The sequence below is a fragment of the Caretta caretta genome, chromosome 2 (assembly GCF_965140235.1).
Source record: "Caretta caretta isolate rCarCar2 chromosome 2, rCarCar1.hap1, whole genome shotgun sequence".
Classification (NCBI taxonomy): Eukaryota; Metazoa; Chordata; order Testudines; family Cheloniidae; genus Caretta; species Caretta caretta.
In genome coordinates, this window is record NC_134207.1 from 153,442,708 (window position 1) to 153,460,442 (window position 17,735).

Sequence of the window (17,735 nt, forward strand, 5' to 3'; positions counted from 1 at the left end):
GTATCCAATTTGCAAATGAATTCCAATTCAACAGTCTCTCGCTGGAGTCTGGATTTGAAGTTTTTCTGTTGTAATATCGCAACTTTCATGGCTGTAATCGCGTGACCAGAGAGATTGAAGTGTTCTCCGACTGGTTTATGAATGTTATAATTCTTGACATCTGATTTGTGTCCATTTATTCTTTTACGTAGAGACTGTCCAGTTTGACCAATGTACATTGCAGAGGGGCATTGCTGGCACATGATGGCATATATCACATTGGTGGATGTGCAGGTGAACGAGCCTCTGATAGTGTGGCTGATGTTATTAGGCCCTGTGATGGTGTCCCCTGAATAGATATGTGGGCACAGTTGGCAACGGGCTTTGTTGCAAGGATAGGTTCCTGGATTAGTGGTTCTGTTGTGTGGTATGTGGTTGCTGGTGAGTATTTGCTTCAGGTTGGGGGGCTGTCTGTAGGCAAGGACTGGCCTGTCTCCCAAGATTTGTGAGAGTGTTGGGTCATCCTTCAGGATAGGTTGTAGATCCTTAATAATGCGTTGGAGGGGTTTTAGTTGGGGGCTGAAGGTGACGGCTAGTGGCGTTCTGTTATTTTCTTTGTTAGGCCTGTCCTGTAGTAGGTGACTTCTGGGAACTCTTCTGGATCTATCAATCTGTTTCTTCACTTCCGCAGGTGGGTATTGTAGTTGTAGGAATGCTTAATAGAGATCTTGTAGGTGTCTGTCTCTGTCTGAGGGGTTGGAGCAAATACGGTTGTATCGCAGAGCTTGGCTGTAGACGATGGATCGTGTGGTGTGGTCAGGGTGAAAGCTGGAGGCATGTAGGTAGGAATAGTGGTCAGTAGGTTTCCGGTATAGGGTGGCGTGTATGTGACCATCATTTATTAGCACTGTAGTGTCCAGGAAGTGGATCTCTTGTGTGGACTGGACCAGGCTGAGGTTGATGGTGGGATAGAAATTGTTGAAATCATGGTGGAATTCCTCAAGGGCTTCTTTTCCATGGGTCCAGATGATGAAGATGTCATCAATATAGCGCAAGTAGAGTAGGAGCATTAGGGGACGAGAGCTGAGGAAGCGTTGTTCTAAGTCAGCCATAAAAATGTTGGCATACTATGGGGCCATGCGGGTACCCATAGCAGTGCCGCTGATCTGAAGGTATACATTGTCCCCAAATGTAAAATAGTTATTGGTAAGGACAAAGTCACAAAGTTGAGCCACCAGGTTAGCCGTGACATGATCGCGGATACTGTTCTTGACGGCTTGTAGTCCATCTTTGTGTGGAATGTTGGTGTAGAGGGCTTCTACATCCATAGTGGCCAGGATCGTGTTATCAGGAAGATCACCGATGGATTGTAGTTTCCTCAGGAAGTCAGCGGTGTCTCGAAGGTAGCTAGGAGTGCTGGTAGCGTAGGGCCTGAGGAGAGAGTCTACATAGCCAGACAATCCTGCTGTCAGGGTGCCAATGCCTGAGATGATGGGGCGCCCAGGATTTCCAGGTTTATGGACCTTGGGTAGTAGATAGAATATCCCAGGTTGGAGTTCCAGTGGTGTGTCTGTGTGGATTTGATCTTGTGTTTTTTCAGGGAGTTTCTTGAGCAAATGCTGTAGTTTCTTTTGGTAACTCTCAGTGGGATCAGAGGTAATGGCTTGTAGAAAGTGGTGTTGGAAAGCTGCCGAGCAGCCTCTTGTTCATATTCTGACCTATTCATGATGACAACAGCACCTCCTTTGTCAGCCTTTTCGATTATGATGTCAGAGTTGTTTCTGAGGCTGTGGATGGCATTGTGTTCCGCACGGCTGAGGTTATGGGGCAAGTGATGCTGCTTTTCCACAATTTCAGCCCGTGCACATTGGCGGAAGCACTCTATGTAGAAGTCCAGTCTGCTGTTTCGACCTTCAGGAGGAGTCCACCTAGAATCCTTCTTTTTGTAGTGTTTGTAGGGAGGTCTCTGTGGATTAGTATGTTGTTCAGAGGTGTGTTGGAAATATTCCTTGAGTCGGAGACGTCGAAAATAGGATTCTAGGTCACCACAGAACTGTATCATGTTCATGGGGGTGGAGGGGCAGAAGGAGAGGCCCCAAGATAGGACAGCTGCTTCTGCTGGGCTGAGAATATAGTTGGATAGGTTAACAATATTGCTGGGTGGGTTGAGGGAACCATTGCTGTGGCCCCTTGTGGCATGTAGTAGTTCAGAAAGTTTAGTGTCCTTTTTCTTTTGTAGAGAAGCAAAGTATGTGTTGTAAATGGCCTGTCTAGTTTTAGTAAAGTCCAGCCACGAGGAAGTTTGTGTGGAAGGTTGGTTTTTTATGAGAGTATCCAGTTTTGAGAGCTCATTCTTAATCTTTCCCTGTTTGCTGTAGAGGATGTTGATCAGGTGATTCCGCAGTTTCTTTGAGAGCGTGTGGCACAAGCTGTCAGCATAGTCTGTATGGTATGTAGATTTGTGCTGGAAATGGCCCAACTTGATTATCATACACATTGTAAGGAGAGTGATCACTTTAGATAAGCTATTACCAGCAGGAGAGTGGGGTGGGGGGAGGTATTTTTTCATGCTTTGTGTGTATAAAAAGATCTTCTACACTTTCCACAGTATGCATCCGATGAAGTGAGCTGTAGCTCACGAAAGCTTATGCTCAAATAAATTGGTTAGTCTCTAAGGTGCCACAAGTACTCCTTTTCTTTTTGTGAGTACCCTGTTGTGCTCCCACACAAGAGCCGCATTAACAGTCAACTCTGCAAGTGACCCCCATGCCTCTCTCTCCTTGGCCACGTGTACTGTGTCCTTTTTCTGGCAGCTAGACCAAAAATAGAGGACAAGAGCTCGCTACTGCTATCACCTGAGGGATTTGTTGGGTTGAGATCAACCCAACAAAGAAGGATGCAGTAGCGACAGAATCTGAGACTTCAAGCTCCAAGAGTGACCTCTTACCTTTCATACACAGCTATTTTAAAGTTTAGTGTGATAGTAAAGAGACCCATTGTAAACCCTTCACCACACAAGACAAAGCCCACAGTATTCATCATTAACTATTTATTTCTATTCTCCTGGCTCCCAAACTGCTTTTCCTCCCTACTGCCACCAGCCACCTTCAGGTTCTCCCCCTTCTCTCCCCAGATGTGGTCACTTGATTGCAGCAGCTCAGCGGATGGTCCAGATTTCGCTTCCATTCTTCACTTCTTCGGATGGCTGCATTTGCCATTGAGCAGCCTGATGGAAATACCTGAGTCCCCTGTCTGGCCATGCAGACCCAGCAGCTAAAGCCAAAGCTGAACTGAGAGCAGTGGGAGATTAGCCTGGACTGTCAGGAGTGGAGGCTTGGCCCATGGGGACTCCAGACACTGCAGCTGCTGCCACCTATATCGTGAATCCTCCACCCCATCACCAAATGACTCTTCCACATTCTGCAAGCTGGCCTCACTGGCTGACAATCTAGGAGAACAGAAACCCTTTGTTAGAGCAGGAGAGTCTCTTCAATGCTGCTCTCTTTGCATGGCTCCCAGAGGGTCACAATGGAACACGACTGGGCTGCCCCAGGAGTCTCTCCAGGAGTTCCCTGCGCAGTCACTTGGCACCCACTAGCAATGGTCTCAGACAGTGGCATTGCAGAGGGGGGCTCAGCACACGGTCCCTTCTATGGCTTCCTGAAAGGGAGGGAATTAGCTCTTGTCATTTAAGGACCGGTTGTCAGAGTCAGGGCTCCTGGGTTCTCTGGCTTTGGAAGTGGGTGTGGTCTTGTGGTTGGAGCTGGAGTGGTATCAGTACCGTGCTTCAGTCCCGCCTCTGTCAGTGATGTTGTGGGTGACCTTGCAGCCAGTTGCTTTCCATCCCTGTGCCCCAGCAAACAGGGATAATACTGACCCACCTCAGAGGGGCTAGCAGGGGTCACCACTGTCATAGCTCAAGTTGGAGTGAGTTGTGCTGTATGTCCAGGGTGTCTGTAGGTGGCCATGATTGTAGTCATCTAGCATTACAGGCTGTTTAGCCCATTCCTGGCCATGTGTGGTGCATCTGCTCCTGGCCCTCTCTGGCACACAGCTCCATCACACACCAGGACATGACCCACCAAGGACAATCTATCAGCCTGCTGGAGGGAGCAGAGCTGGAGAGCAGAAAAGGGCATTGGAAAAATTGTACAAAAGTCAGTGTCACGGCCAGGTCAGGGGCAGCCAGACCTAGGGTTCAGAGCCAGAGTCCACACTCACAAGACAGGAGTGGAGAGTCAGCTGGGTCAGGATACTGGAAGATCAGAAGCAAAAGACAAACTTGTGATCAGAACCACAAATCGGATGCCACGAGTCTCACCGAGTCCAGATGCCAGGAAATCAAGCCGGGGGAGCAGGAGCAGGAACAGGTAGCACCCGGTCCAGAAGAGGGAGGAGCTCGGGTGTTCAGACAGCTTCCTGTCCGTGCTGCTGGCTTAAGGAGGGCCCAGGGGCAATTAACTGCTCTGGGATTCTGCCAATAGACCTCAGGGGTGGAGCCTCAAAGAGGGGCTGGACTTCATGGGTCCTAGGTAAGCAGTTGTGTGCAGACTTCTAGGTGGAGGGCTGGCGTGTGGCTGCTCCTATGAACCCAGCAGACCCAGGTTAAAACCTGTGAGTTATGACAGTGAGTGATCTCTCCCCGCTCAAACCTCCTGCAGGAAACCATCTCCAGGATCCCAGATACATCCTCTAAGAATAAAATAATGATGTCATGATGACAAATAGGTCTCTGTACAGGGCTGGGATCCAGGGATGCGGAAAGCTCCCAACCAGGCTATGGAGCAGGAGCAGGAGCCCCCTCTTTGTTGCAAAAGCCCCAAATGCCCAGAAAAGTGAACGGTCCTTACCTCCAGGAGATGCACGGGATCTTCCATCTAAGCCTCAATGAGATCCATGTTGCTTGGTTTGACAGCATAAGATCACCTGTCCCCACTGCTCCCTGAGCTGGGCTGGCTGCAGGATACATGTGTGCGAGAGGCTGGGACAGAACCTGGAAGACAGATGTGACAATCAGGATACAGGTACCCCGGGGGAGATCAGAGGGTCTGAAACCAAAAGACTAAGCAATTAAATCAACTGATTCAATAGAGAATTATTGTACCATATGGGGACATCAAATAAAGTCTGTTAGGAAAGCTGAGAACACACTGGTCAAGAATATCCTTGTGTGATGTAGGTCCGGGTGGGATATAATGAATTGTGTACGTATGCTGGAAATAGGTTCTTAAACTGTGTTTTGGGGTCAGAATTGATAAACAAGTTTGGCTTAGAGACAGGAACGTGGATTCATCTGTCTGGGTCAAGCTTTATAAGCCATAGGCAATAAAAGTGCATTGACATTGAAGGTAAACAAAGCAACCAAGCTAAGAAGTGGCAGCTTAGGGAGCACACCATGGGACGGAGTCTGCACCCCAGGAAGCTTTCCTGGCTCTGGAAGCACCAACAATGGACTTTGGGTAACAGAAGGGGAGCAAAAGACATTTGAGTTCTCCATCACGTATGGAACAGAGGGAACAACACCCTTTGATTGCAGGAACATTGGGTCTCTTGGCCCAGATGGCTGGAGATGCTGGTAACTTGATGTTAGTCTGGAAACTCCTGAGGCAAAGATTGTGACTTGTTATCAGTTTTAGTCACTACAAAGCGTGTTTTGTTTTGTTTGTAACCAAACTTGTCTCTTTCTCTTGCTTAGTATCACTTAAATCTGTTTGTTGTTACTACGCTTCCTAAATCACCTCAGTGCTGTGTGTTCAAGTGAAGTGTGAGTCTCCAGCCTACCTAACAGGCTGAGGTGTGCCCTGTCCCTTTAGAGGCAGCAAACCTAATAATTTCTCTGAGTGTCCAGTAAGGGGACTGGACACTGCAGGGTGATGTCTCTGGGGAACTGGGATTCACTGTTTGTTACCTGCAAGGCAAGTTTCAGTCTGGCAGAATCTTGAAGAGTTTGCTGGCAAGGCAGAGAGGCTGGCGTGTCTGGCAGCTGACACAGCTTGGCAGCAGCAAAGCTCTCACTTGCTGAGGCAGCAAGGTAACAGTGGCTGACGGTTCTGAGTGTCCTGAGCAGAACCTCAAAGATGGAGAAGTTTCTGTTTGTTTCATGTTCATAGACCCATAGCAAAATATCCAAGTGGGCGGGGGGAGAAGAGAGTGTACTTGGGGAAGTGCTGGGTTGGGACCAAGTTCAGTTCCCAGCTCTCTCCCAGGTTTGTGGGTGAGACCTAGGACAGGTCTCTGTTGGACAAAGGACAACCCCCTGCTCCTTACAATCATCTGTGTCCATGGGAGAGAAGGGGTGATTCCCTCCTTGTGAATCTCAGCAGCTTCCTAGGAAGGAACCAGGGCTCTTCTCTGAGGACCGTCTCCTGGGTCTAATGCTCTCACTCCCCAAGCTGGCCTGGGGCTTGGAGTTAGTGCTCAACAGAACCAGGCAGAGCCCTGTCATCGAGCACCAGCACCTTCCCTCCATCCCTGAAAGAGGAAGGGCCCCAACACTGCACTGCACTGACTGCCCTCACCAAGGCTGGCCCAATGGGCTCTCAGGTAGCAGGACACAATGGAAACGTGGATCATCCAGTCTCTCATTTCCAGGCCTCTCCAGGATTAAGGTAAAATTCCTGCTGCCCCTCCCCATTGTGCTTACCTCCAAGATGTGCTGGAGTTTGTGCTGGGAGTTGGTGTCAGCAGGCTCTTCAGCATGGCATCCATGTTCTCTGCGCAGGCCTTGATCAGAGCCTGCCAGCAGAGGGAGCCCATGGGCAGGGTGCTCTGGGCCTGGTGTGGCCCTGACCCAGCACCCCAGCCAGAGCGGGGCTGAATCACGTGGTGCAACCCCGACCCAGCACCCCGGACGGAGTGCAAAATTGCCTCCTCAGTGCAAAATTGCCACAGATTGATCACCTCTAGGCAGAGCAACCTAGAGTGTGCTCCCTTTTGTTTGTTCTCACAGTACTTCACAGTGGTATTGTCAGTGAGTATGTGGACCACTGAGCGTCTCATATCTTCTGGGACCGTATGGCAAGCATTGTGGATGTCCCAAAGCTCCAGCATATTGATATGGAGCAAGGTCTCTGGCTCTGACCAGAGTTCCTGTACCTTCAGCAAGCCCAAGTGCACCCCACACACAACCAGCACTGCAGTGTTGGTAACAGCTGACTTGGTTGATGAAGGGAACTTCCAGACAAACAATCTGTGGGTAAATCTACCACTGCAAGGACTAGTGAGGAAAATGACCCAGCCCAACCACCGAATGAAGGGTGGGGTGATAGACCGTCTTGAGCCACATTTGAAGGGGGCAGAGGTGTAGCCTCACAAATTTGACCACCTGCATGCAAGCAGACATGTGGCCCAAGAGGCTCAGACACACCTGGTCTGTCATGGAGGACTGGGATTGCAGACTGGGACAGAGATGTTGAATTGCCTGAAAGTGGCTGTTCAATAGGAACGCTTTTGACCTCATGCAATCTAACAGGGCCACAATGAACTTGATATTTTGAAAAAAGAAAAGGAGTACTTGAGCTCACGAAAGCTTATGCTCAAATAAATTTGTTAGTCTCTAAGGTGCCACAAGTACTCCTTTTCTTTTTGCGAATACAGACTAACAGGGCTGTTACTCTGAAACTTGATATTTTGAGTGTGAGCCAAGGTTGATTTTCAAAATGGTGTTCAAAATGAGGCCAAGCAAGTGCAATGTGGTGCTGATGGGATGAGAACTTCCTCGCTGGATCTGCCCCTCAGTAACCAGTCATTGAGGTACAGGAAGATGTTGAGTCCCTGTCTCCTGACATATGCAGTAACAACAACCATGCATAGGGTGAAGATTTGGGGAGAGGAAGAGAGGCCGAATGGCAATACCATGTACAGAAAATGGTGTTCTCTTAAAATGAAGCAAAGGAACTTCTTGGGGCTCAGCAGAATCGCTACATCAAAGAAGGCATCCTGGAGGTCCAGAGCAGTGCACCAGTTGTTCTGAAATAACACAGGGAGGCTAGTCAAAGAGACCCTCATATATCTGATATGTTTGAGGCTGTGAAGGTCAAGGATGAGTCTCATCCCACCCTTGGATTTGGATATCAGGAAATGCCTGGAGTAGAAGCTTAACCCAATGGAGTTCCAGTGGAACTTCCTTCACTGCTCCCAGGGCCAGCGAGGAACTAAGCTGCTCAATGAGCAGACTCATATGAGAAGGGTCCCTGAAAACGGACGGGGAGGGAAGATGGGGAGATGAACTGGGTGGCAAAGCGGGAGGATGATGACCTTGATTCAGATGCAGAGGAGTCTTGGGACCCTGCTGACAATAATGGAGTGAGACCAAAGGGAGAAAATAGATGATCCAATTCATCCATCACCCAAAACGAGGCAGAAAACAGTGCCTCAGATGGAGGCAGTACCATTGGTACCAAAAATATCAATGCAAAGGCGGTGTCAGTCCCGAAGTGAATAGTGGCACGCCGATTGTATTGGTTCTGTGGGGTGGTGAAAGCTGCCAGGGAAACACACGTACTGATTCTGGTACCAGCCCCACCCCAATTACTGGAAGGGGAGCACTTGGATGCAGTGCAGACAGACACAAGGGTTCAGCATCTCGCTCCATCAGAGTGGCCTGGAAAAGTCCTGAACCAACAGTGAGGTTGGGACCAAAAGGCAGAGGTGGTCTGCAGCTGCCTGGTACGCCAATGCTGTGGACAGTCAATACCAGCAGCTCTCTCAGTGGTAATGGACTCCACAGATGCCCAGAGTCTGGAACCATAGTCAATGATGCAGCATTTCTGACCATCCCACTTGTTACCAGGGAAGGATCAGCAGTACCCACACAGTGCGAGCACCAGCTTCGTGCCTGTCCAGGCTCTTCCTGGAGAGTCACCCCGAGACCTGGAGTGGTCTCAATTGGTCTTATGTGATCTTTTTTTGGCACAGTCAATGCAGAAAGGCTCCTCTGCTTCTTCAGAGAAGCACCTGCTCCTGAGCGTAAAGCAGCCATACTCTCAGAGCCCAAGGGTGATCATCGGCCTGATGCAGGCCTCGGTACCAGATCAGACCACATGGCTTGTTCAACCAGGTGCTGGTGAGGCAAAGGTCTTGGGCCACCCGAGTCCTTTTCTTGAACAATCTGCCGACAGAACAATGCTCTTTGATCTTGCCAAGACATAGCAGGCACCGCATGTGAGGAACACTATTAGGGATCGCTCCCCCAGATGAGCGCAGCACCAGGGGACAAAACTACTAGAGCTAACCTAACACTAAATACTAACTATATACCCTAAGACTGCTTGTGAGTTTGTGAGGTTACAACCACACAGAACTCCGACTCCAGCCATGGGCAGGCAGAAGAAACTAGGGGAGCAGGGGAGGCAGCATCACCTCATATAGCCAGGGGAGGGGCCACAGCCATGAGCGCCACGCCTCTACGGGTACAGCTAGGCAAATGTCTCCAGCAGCGGCATGCTAGATAAGCACACACCTACGTGGAATATGTGTCTAGCTAGATCTAGTTGAAGAATCAAATTTTCTGTCAACCAAACTAGCTGTGAAAATGAAATCTCACTGGAGACCCAAATAAAATTTAACTATTAATCTTCTCATTCCTTCACTACTAAGTAACAACTTAGTACCACCAGCACAGATCCCTGCCAATGAATTATGGGGGCTAGCTTCCTGGGGTACTTCAGCTATTTTTGTTAACAGCAGCCACAGCTGGTATGGTGTACAGGGGCTTAGCTATTTGTGTGAGCTTGTCTAGAAAAGCTTATAATACACATTTCTAAAATCATGTAGAAAAAATGCGTGCTTTATCCTAGGTGGCTGTAAAACCACTGGTTAGATCATAACTTGGTGCAATTTTGCATTGCTTCTAATGTTATTTAAGTGCTTCAGAAAAAAGAACAGAGCAGCAAGATTTTTAAAATGTTAAATAGCATCTAGTAAATCGAAAGCAGTTCAGGAGAACCCAGAGGAAACTAGCAAATGTCATGTGTAATGGCACAAGCAATTTTATGCCCTGAAAAAGCGTGGTGTTCCAGTCATCCAGCCTCTGGAAGCAAAGCAAATAGACGCAGAGTGCATGTTTGTGATTGATTACTTGCTGCTGAATATTATAGGTAGGAATGCACAATAGTAATACCCTTGTCCCCCAAGGTTTAGTTGTGGTTAAGCATAGAGTGGAAATCAATCTGTCATCCAGCAATCATCATCATCTACTCCATAGGAAATTATTTAAATTCACACAGAGCAAAACTGTGTTCAGTAATGCTTTTATTTAGGAAACAACATAAGCTGCAATTACCACACTTGGACATAATCTTGTCAAGACCACTAGGTCAGAGTCTACACTACGAAATTAGGTCAAATTTATAGAAGTAGATTTTTTAGAAAGTGATTTTATACAGTCGATTGTGTGTGTCCCCACTTAAGACCATTCAGACCATTAAGTCGGTTGAGTGCGTCCACAGTACTGAGGCTAGTGTCAACAGCCAGAGCGTTGCCCTGTGGGTAGCTATCCCACAGTTCCCACAGTCTCTGCCGCCCATTGGGTTGAGATCCCAATGCCTGATGGGGCAAAAAACATTGTCGTGGGTGGTTCTGGGTACATGTCATCAGGCCTCCACTCCCTCCTTCCCTCCATGAAAGCAAAGGCAGACAATTGTTTTGCGCTTTTTTCCCTGGGTTACCCGTGCAGATGCCATACCACAGCAAGCATGGAGCCCTCTCAGCTCACCATCACTGTACGTCTCCTGGGTGCTGACAGACGTGGGACTGCATTGCTACACAGCAGCAGCTCATTGCCTTGTGGCAGCAGATGGTGCATTATGACTGGTAGCTGTCCTCGTCATCTCCTGAGTGCTCTTGGCCGGCCTCGGTGAGATCGGTCTGGGCACCTGGGCAGACATGGGTGCTCCTGGCAGATCTCGGTGAGGTCTCTCAGGGGCCCCTGGACATAAATGGGAGTAACTCAGGTCATTCTCTTCTTTAAGTTTTGTCTAATGGAGATTCAGTCCTGCCTGGAATATTGGCAGAGGGATAGCTCAGTGGTTTGAGCATGGTCCTGCTAAACCCAGTGTTGAAAGCTCAATCCTTGAGGGGGCCATTCTGCCTAAGGCTAATCTCCCAACCAGCAGCACCATGAGCACCCAGGAGACGATGACAGATAGCAGTCGTACTGCACTGTCTGCTACCAGCCTACCCCTTTCTCCCCCTCCCTCCATGAAAGCAACAGCACACAATTGTTTTGTGCCTTTTTCCATGCAGCCGCCATATTGCTGTCAGCATCATCATCCACCTGCCGCTTCTGCTGCCACTCTACTCTCCTGCTGACACCGTACCACAGCAAGCATGGAGCCTGCTCAGATCACTGCAGCAATTGTGACCATTCTAAACACCATACGCATTATCCAGCAGTATATGCAGAACCAGAACCAGAACCTGCAAAAGCAGGCGAGTAGGTGACGCAGTGAGAAGAGTGATGAGGACATGGACACAGACTTCTCTCAAAGCACGGGCCCCAGCAATTTGGCCATCCTGGTGGCAATGAGGCAGGCTCATGACATGAAATGCCGATTCTGGGCCCGGGAAACAAGCACAGACTGGTGGGACTGCATAGTGTTGCGGGTCTGGGACAATTCCCAATGGCTGCGAAACTTTCGCATGCGTAAGGGCACTTTCATGGAACTTTGTGACTTGCTTTCCCCTGCCCTGAAGTGCAAGAATACCAAGATGAGAGCAGCCCTCACAGTTCACAAGCGAGTGGCGATAGCCCTCTGGAAGTTTGCAACACAGACAGCTACCGGTTAGTCGGGAATCAATTTGGAGTGGGCAAATCTACTGTGGGGACTGCTGTGATCCAAGTAGCCAGTGCGATCACTGAGCTGCTGCTATCAAGGGTAGTGACTCTGGGAAATGTGCAGGTCATAGTGGATGGCTTTGCTGCAATGGGATTCCCTAACTATGGTGGGGCGATAGATGGAACGCATATCCCTATCATGAGACCGGACCACCAAGGCAGCCAGTACGTAAAACAAAAGGAGTATTTTTCAATGGTGCTGCAAGCACTGGTGGAGCATAAGGAACGTTTCACCAACATCAGTGTGGGATGGCCGGGAAAGGTTCATGACACTCGCATCTTTAGGAACTCTGGTCTGTGGGAACAGCTGAAGCAAGGGACTTATTTTCCGGTCTGGAAAATAACCATTGGGGATGTTGAAATGCCTATATGTATCCTTGGGGACCCAGCCTACCCCTTAATGCCATGGCTCATGAAGCCATACACAGGCAGCCTGGACAGTAGTCAGGAGCTGTTCAACTATAGGCTGAGCAAGTGGAGAATGGTGGTAGAATGTGCATTTGGACGTTTAAAGGCGCGCTGGCGCAGTTTACTGAATCGGTTAGACTTCAGCGAAACCAATATTCCCATTGTTATTGCTGCTTGCTGTGTGCTCCACAATATCTGAGAGAGTAAGGGGGAGACATTTATGGCGGGGTGGGAGGTTGAGATAAATCGTCTGGCTGCTGGTTACGCACAGCCAGACACCAGGGCGGTTAGAAGACCACAGCAGGGTGCACTGCGCATCAGAGAAGCTTTGAAAACCAGTTTCATGGCTGACCAGGTTACGGTGTGACAGTTCTGTTTGTTTCTCCTTGATGAAAATCGGCCCCCTCGGTTCACTCTACTTCCCTGTAAGTCAACTGCCCTCCCCTCCCCCTTTCGATCACCGCTTTCAGAGGCAATAAAGTCATTGTTGTTTCAAATTGATGCATTCTTTATTAATTCGTCACACAAATGGGGGGATAACTGCCAAGGTAGCCTGGGAGGGGTGGGGTGGTGGAGGAGTGGAGGACGGAAGGACAAGGCCACACTTCACTTCAAAACTTATTGAATGCCAGCCTTCTGCTGCTTGGGCAGTCCTCTGGGGTGGAGTGGTTGGGTGCCCAGAGGTCCCCCCACCTCATTCTTGGGTGTCTGGGTGAGGAGGCTATGGAACTTGGGAGGAGGGTGGTTGATTATACAGGGGCTGCAGTGGCGGTCTGTGCTCCTGCTGCCTTTTCTGTACCTCAACCATACGCCAGAACATATCAGTTTGATCCTCCAGTAGCCTCAGCATTGCATCCTGCCTCCTCTCATCACACTGACGCCACCTCTCCTCTCGCTCATCCCTCCTGTCCTCTCGCTCGTCCCTCCTCTCCTCGCATTCAGTTTGTGCTTTCCTGGATTCTGACATTGTCTCCTTCAACACATTGTGCTGGGCCCTTTCAGCGTGGGAGGCCTGCATGAGCTCAGAGAACATTTCATCGCGAGTGTGGTTTTTTTGGCTTCTAATCTTGGATAGCCTCTGGGACGGAGATGATATGTGGAGCGATGAAACATTTGCAGCTGTTGGAGGGAAAAAAGGGAGATTAGTCTTTAAAAAGAGACATTTTGGAGAACAATGGGCAGACTCTTTCACAGTGAACCAAGCTGTTAACATTACATAGCACGTGTGCTTTCTTTACAAGGTCGCATTTTGCCTCTTATATCGAGGGCCTGCCAGTGCATCTGAGTTGAGAGTGCTGTCCAGAGCGGTCACAATGGAGCACTCTGGGATAGCTCCCGGAGACCAATACCATCGAATTGTGTCCACACTGCCCCAAATTGGACCCAGCAAGGTCAATTTCAGCGCTAATCCCCCCGTCGGGGAGGAGTACAGAAACCGGTTTTAAGAGCCCTTAAAGTCGGAAAAAATGGCTTCATAGTGTAGACGGGTGCAGGGCTAAACCAATCTAACGCCGCTAAATCCGACCTAAACTCATAGTGTAGACCAGGGCTGAAAGTGAAGTGTTTTGTTTAGCGCTGAAGTGGTGCTACCGGCTTCATGTTCAGAGGTTTTATTGCCACTATTTTAGACTTCACTGGAAGTGTTTTATATCAGGTCCAATAGTGCAGATAGTGTCAGACAAAAGCTACTGGATCGGCACCTGCCAACAGCAGCCTCTAGACAAAAAGTTTCTATGTTTACCTTTAAGAATGTTACTTGTTTCACATTCTCAGTATTTAGACTTGCTCATCAGTTAGTAACAACATTTCCAACTGCTCTTAAAGGCCTGCTGAAGAAGTGTTCAAAGGCAAACAATTTAGATACTTGACAGTAGTTAAAATCAAGGCACACCATATTTTTAATTGAAAGACCAGTATGATAGTGGATCCTCCCATATGACTAAACTTTCCCTGTTATATAAGCAAGACTCTTCCATATGAAAACTAAAAGTGCCAAGGGAAAGGCATTTGGGTTGCATCGAAGTGAAGAAAGGAACAGCCTATACTGCTTGACTCCAAAATACAGTTGTTTTAAAGGAGCTGGTAGAAGCAAAGTGACCACGGGTTCTGGTTGCTTTCTCTTTTCACTTGCTCACTTTAGTCTTTCCCAGTATCTGGCCTCTCTTGATGTAATAGCCTTCTCATTTCCAGCTCCTACCATCTACAGTAACCTTCCTTTCTGTTTTGTGACTCCATCTCTTTTCAAATCTCATCTGAAACCCTATTTTTCCCCTCCCTCACCAATATCTTATACATACATTCACAGCTGTTTCTTATTTAACTTTGGAGCTGTATTATTTAATTCTGTCAAACATCTTGTAAGAAAGATGCTTTAAAAAATAAAAGATTCAATGTGTTGTTTTGAAAACTGTTTCCTGAGCATCACAATAGCTACCTCTATCTTCATTGTGTATATTCTTCTAAAGTAGGAAGGAATCGAAAAATTAATCTTAATCCCAACTCAAGTAAAGAAACTAAATTGTAATATGCAGTGTAATCGTAGCCACGTTGATGCTGACCTCTGCGTGGCTCAAAAGCTTGTCTCTCTCACCAACAGGAGTTGGTCCAATCCATCTTGTTTCTTTAATGTAAATACACATGAATTTTGAAAATTCATGTGCCATTGTAAAAATTGCTGCATAAATTTGTCTGAATTCAGAGCCCAGACTCCTGTTCAAAATCCTGTTTTGAAGTTTCCACCGAATTTCTGAGCTGTATGATAATTATTGTTGGAATGATAGTTTTCAGACATCAAGTATCTTCATTCAGTGCTTAAAATATTCTAAATCTTCCATAACCCTGCTATTCTTAGAAATTCTAGCAGCATTTCATCCTGTGCTTGTTGCATAGTCCTAACAGAGAGAGAGAGATGGCTTTTTGCTGCCTTCTGACACCATTACCTAGATGTCCTATGTTATCTAGCAGTGACAGTTTCTAGATTCCTCCTATAAATGCAATACTCCACTGAGCCACTTTGACTTCAGGTACTAGAACACTGCAAGAAACTGCAGGATATTTACAGCTGAGCTGGAGTAGCAGATGCAGTTCATTAACTCTAACCAAAACACAGAGGGATTGGAGTCTCTCAGGGAAGTAGAGGGAAATGGGACTGGGAAACAAAAGGCCTGTGGGGAAACCACTGTGAACAGCCAGGCAGGGGGAGGAAGCTGAGGCCAAAATCTATGTTTTGTTGCTGTTACTTGTGTTACCAGCAACACCAAACCTGAGAAAGGGTGTAAATTGGACACATACAGTGTGGGTAGTGGTCAGAGCAGGGTGCAAGCTACATCTGCTTCCTCTGTTAACATTTGTGCTTGGAAAGTATTTGCTTAATTTGTAAACACTCCCCCCCCCCCAAGGTATTTTCTTTTTTAAGCTAATCACTGCAATCTCTTTGATCTTTTAATGAATGTTTACCGTGGGGCAGGGGTGCACTTTGTAAATAAAGGTGAGTCTGATTGCAAAACCAGTACTGAGGAAGACCCATCAATTAAAATTTTTGTATGAACTTAATAAATCAGTGCGGAAAGCACTTTGAAAACTGTAGCCCAGTTAGTCTTCACAATGACCCTGTGAGGTAGGTTTTATACTTATTTTACTGGGTATAACGTCATGGAAAATGAGGCACTGAGGTGAAATGACATGCCTAAAATCAGAGAGGAGCCAGTGGCAGAGCTAGAATTAGATCTCAGCCTATACAGCAGTGCTTCCCAAACTTTTGAGGGTTGTGACCCCCCCTCCCCCCAAGCTGGGGCTAGGAACAGGGCTGCGGCTCAGGGGGAGGGAGGGGGCCACAGACACGGGTAAGGGGGCCAAGACTGGGGCCACAGCGAGGGGAGGGTCTGGGGCTGTGAGCTGGGCCATGGCCAGTGGCCAAGGCTGGGGGTGGGGGGGCAGAGTTGCAGCTGGGACATGGTGGGGGACAGCAGCCAAGCCCCTGGCTGGGTGTGGAGCCACTCCAAGGCTGGGGATCGGGACCATGGCTGGTGGCAGGGCCAGAGCAGAGCTGGGGGCAGGGTGGGGGCTGGGTGGTGCCCCCTGCCCCCACCCCTGAATTGGGCGCGCCCCACAGTTTGGCGCTATACAGACTTGCAGTCATGCATGTTATCAACTAGTTCCCTATTAATTATCATACATTTCACACTGAGTTTCCACACTCAGTGTCACCACTAACGTCACCTGTCACCAACTTGACTGCCACCCACAAAAGGCTCAGAAATGCCAATTTTAATTAAGCTTTCATTTTACATTCCATTCACAGCTAATTAATAGTGAAAAGTGCTTCTTACCAATTGAACTTTCAGACTGAGGAGCAGAACAAAAGAAATATCCTTTAATGATGTGCAAGTATTAAAATACCTGACAGTCAGTAAAAGTAAAACGCCAACTATGATGCCAAATCGCGGCAGGTCACCAAACATTGCAGGTATAGCTGTGGGTAGATGAGACTAGTAGCTATTTCATCATACCTCCATTTCCACAGATACACACACACATACTCCCTCTCAGCCTTTTATGTCTCTCACAGCACAAATATTTCACATTTCTCTGGCAGACCCGTCTGAAAAATATTTGCTGTATAAAGATCAAAGAGTCGTACCAATTAGAACTGGATGACAGGGACACAGTAAAGAAAGAGGGGAAACGGTACAGGAGATTTAGAGCTAGAAATGCACAGGCATATCATTTTGCCAGACTGGAATGTGTTTCTGACGTGCGGCTTCATGTGACCCAAACCAGGATATTTTCAAAAGGATATTTTCAATAGACCTAACCTAAATGAAGTGCATGAGAGAAATGCACCAAATTTGAGCAGATACAGCTAAATCACTAACTCAGACTGAAAAGGAGTACTTGTGGCACCTTAGAGACTAACCAATTTATTTGAGCATGAGCTTTCGTGAGCCACAGCTCACTTCACGAAAGCTCATGCTCAAATAAATTGGTTAGTCTCTAAGGTGCCACAAGTACTCCTTTTCTTTTTGCGAATACAGACTAACACGGCTGTTCCTCTGAAACCTAACTCAGACTGAGAGCTTGAAGCAAAGAGGAGGGCATGCTGGGCACTGTCCCCCCTTTGTCCCTTCCAATCCTACGCTTCCCCACCCATGCCCCAGTCAGTGCTACGCTATTACCAACAGTTGGCTAACTCTTGCTCCTGCACTGGACTGGCTAGCAGAGCAGACTCCTTATCACCTGGCTTACCCAGAACCTCGGCAGCTGCAGGGCAGTGCAGCACAGAGCCTGTGAAGGGAAGCGAATGAATGCTGAACTGGCAGCTTAGCATGGTAGTCAGAGCTGACAGTGATTTAATGTCACTTGCCTTTCTCCCACAGGCTGTCTGCTGTTGCCACCACCAAGACTCTCAGGTCCTGAGGCGGAGGTCACAGCCGGGGGGGAAGGGGAGGGGAGAAAAAGAAGGAGAATTTCTGCTGGCTGGCCTTCATAATACCCCTGTGTTGCTGCTGAAATA

General features: G+C 48.1%; 1 long non-coding RNA gene across 1 annotated transcript; it reads right to left on the bottom strand.

Moving 5' to 3' along the window:
- Nucleotides 1-12,707: 12,707 nt before the first annotated feature.
- Nucleotides 12,708-17,534, bottom strand: LOC142070837 (uncharacterized). Its single transcript, XR_012666761.1, has 2 exons — nt 17,468-17,534; nt 12,708-13,342 (listed from the first exon to the last, which is right to left on the bottom strand). It is a non-coding gene; the product is annotated as an uncharacterized LOC142070837 (long non-coding RNA).
- Between the last annotated feature and the right edge of the window lie 201 nt (nt 17,535-17,735).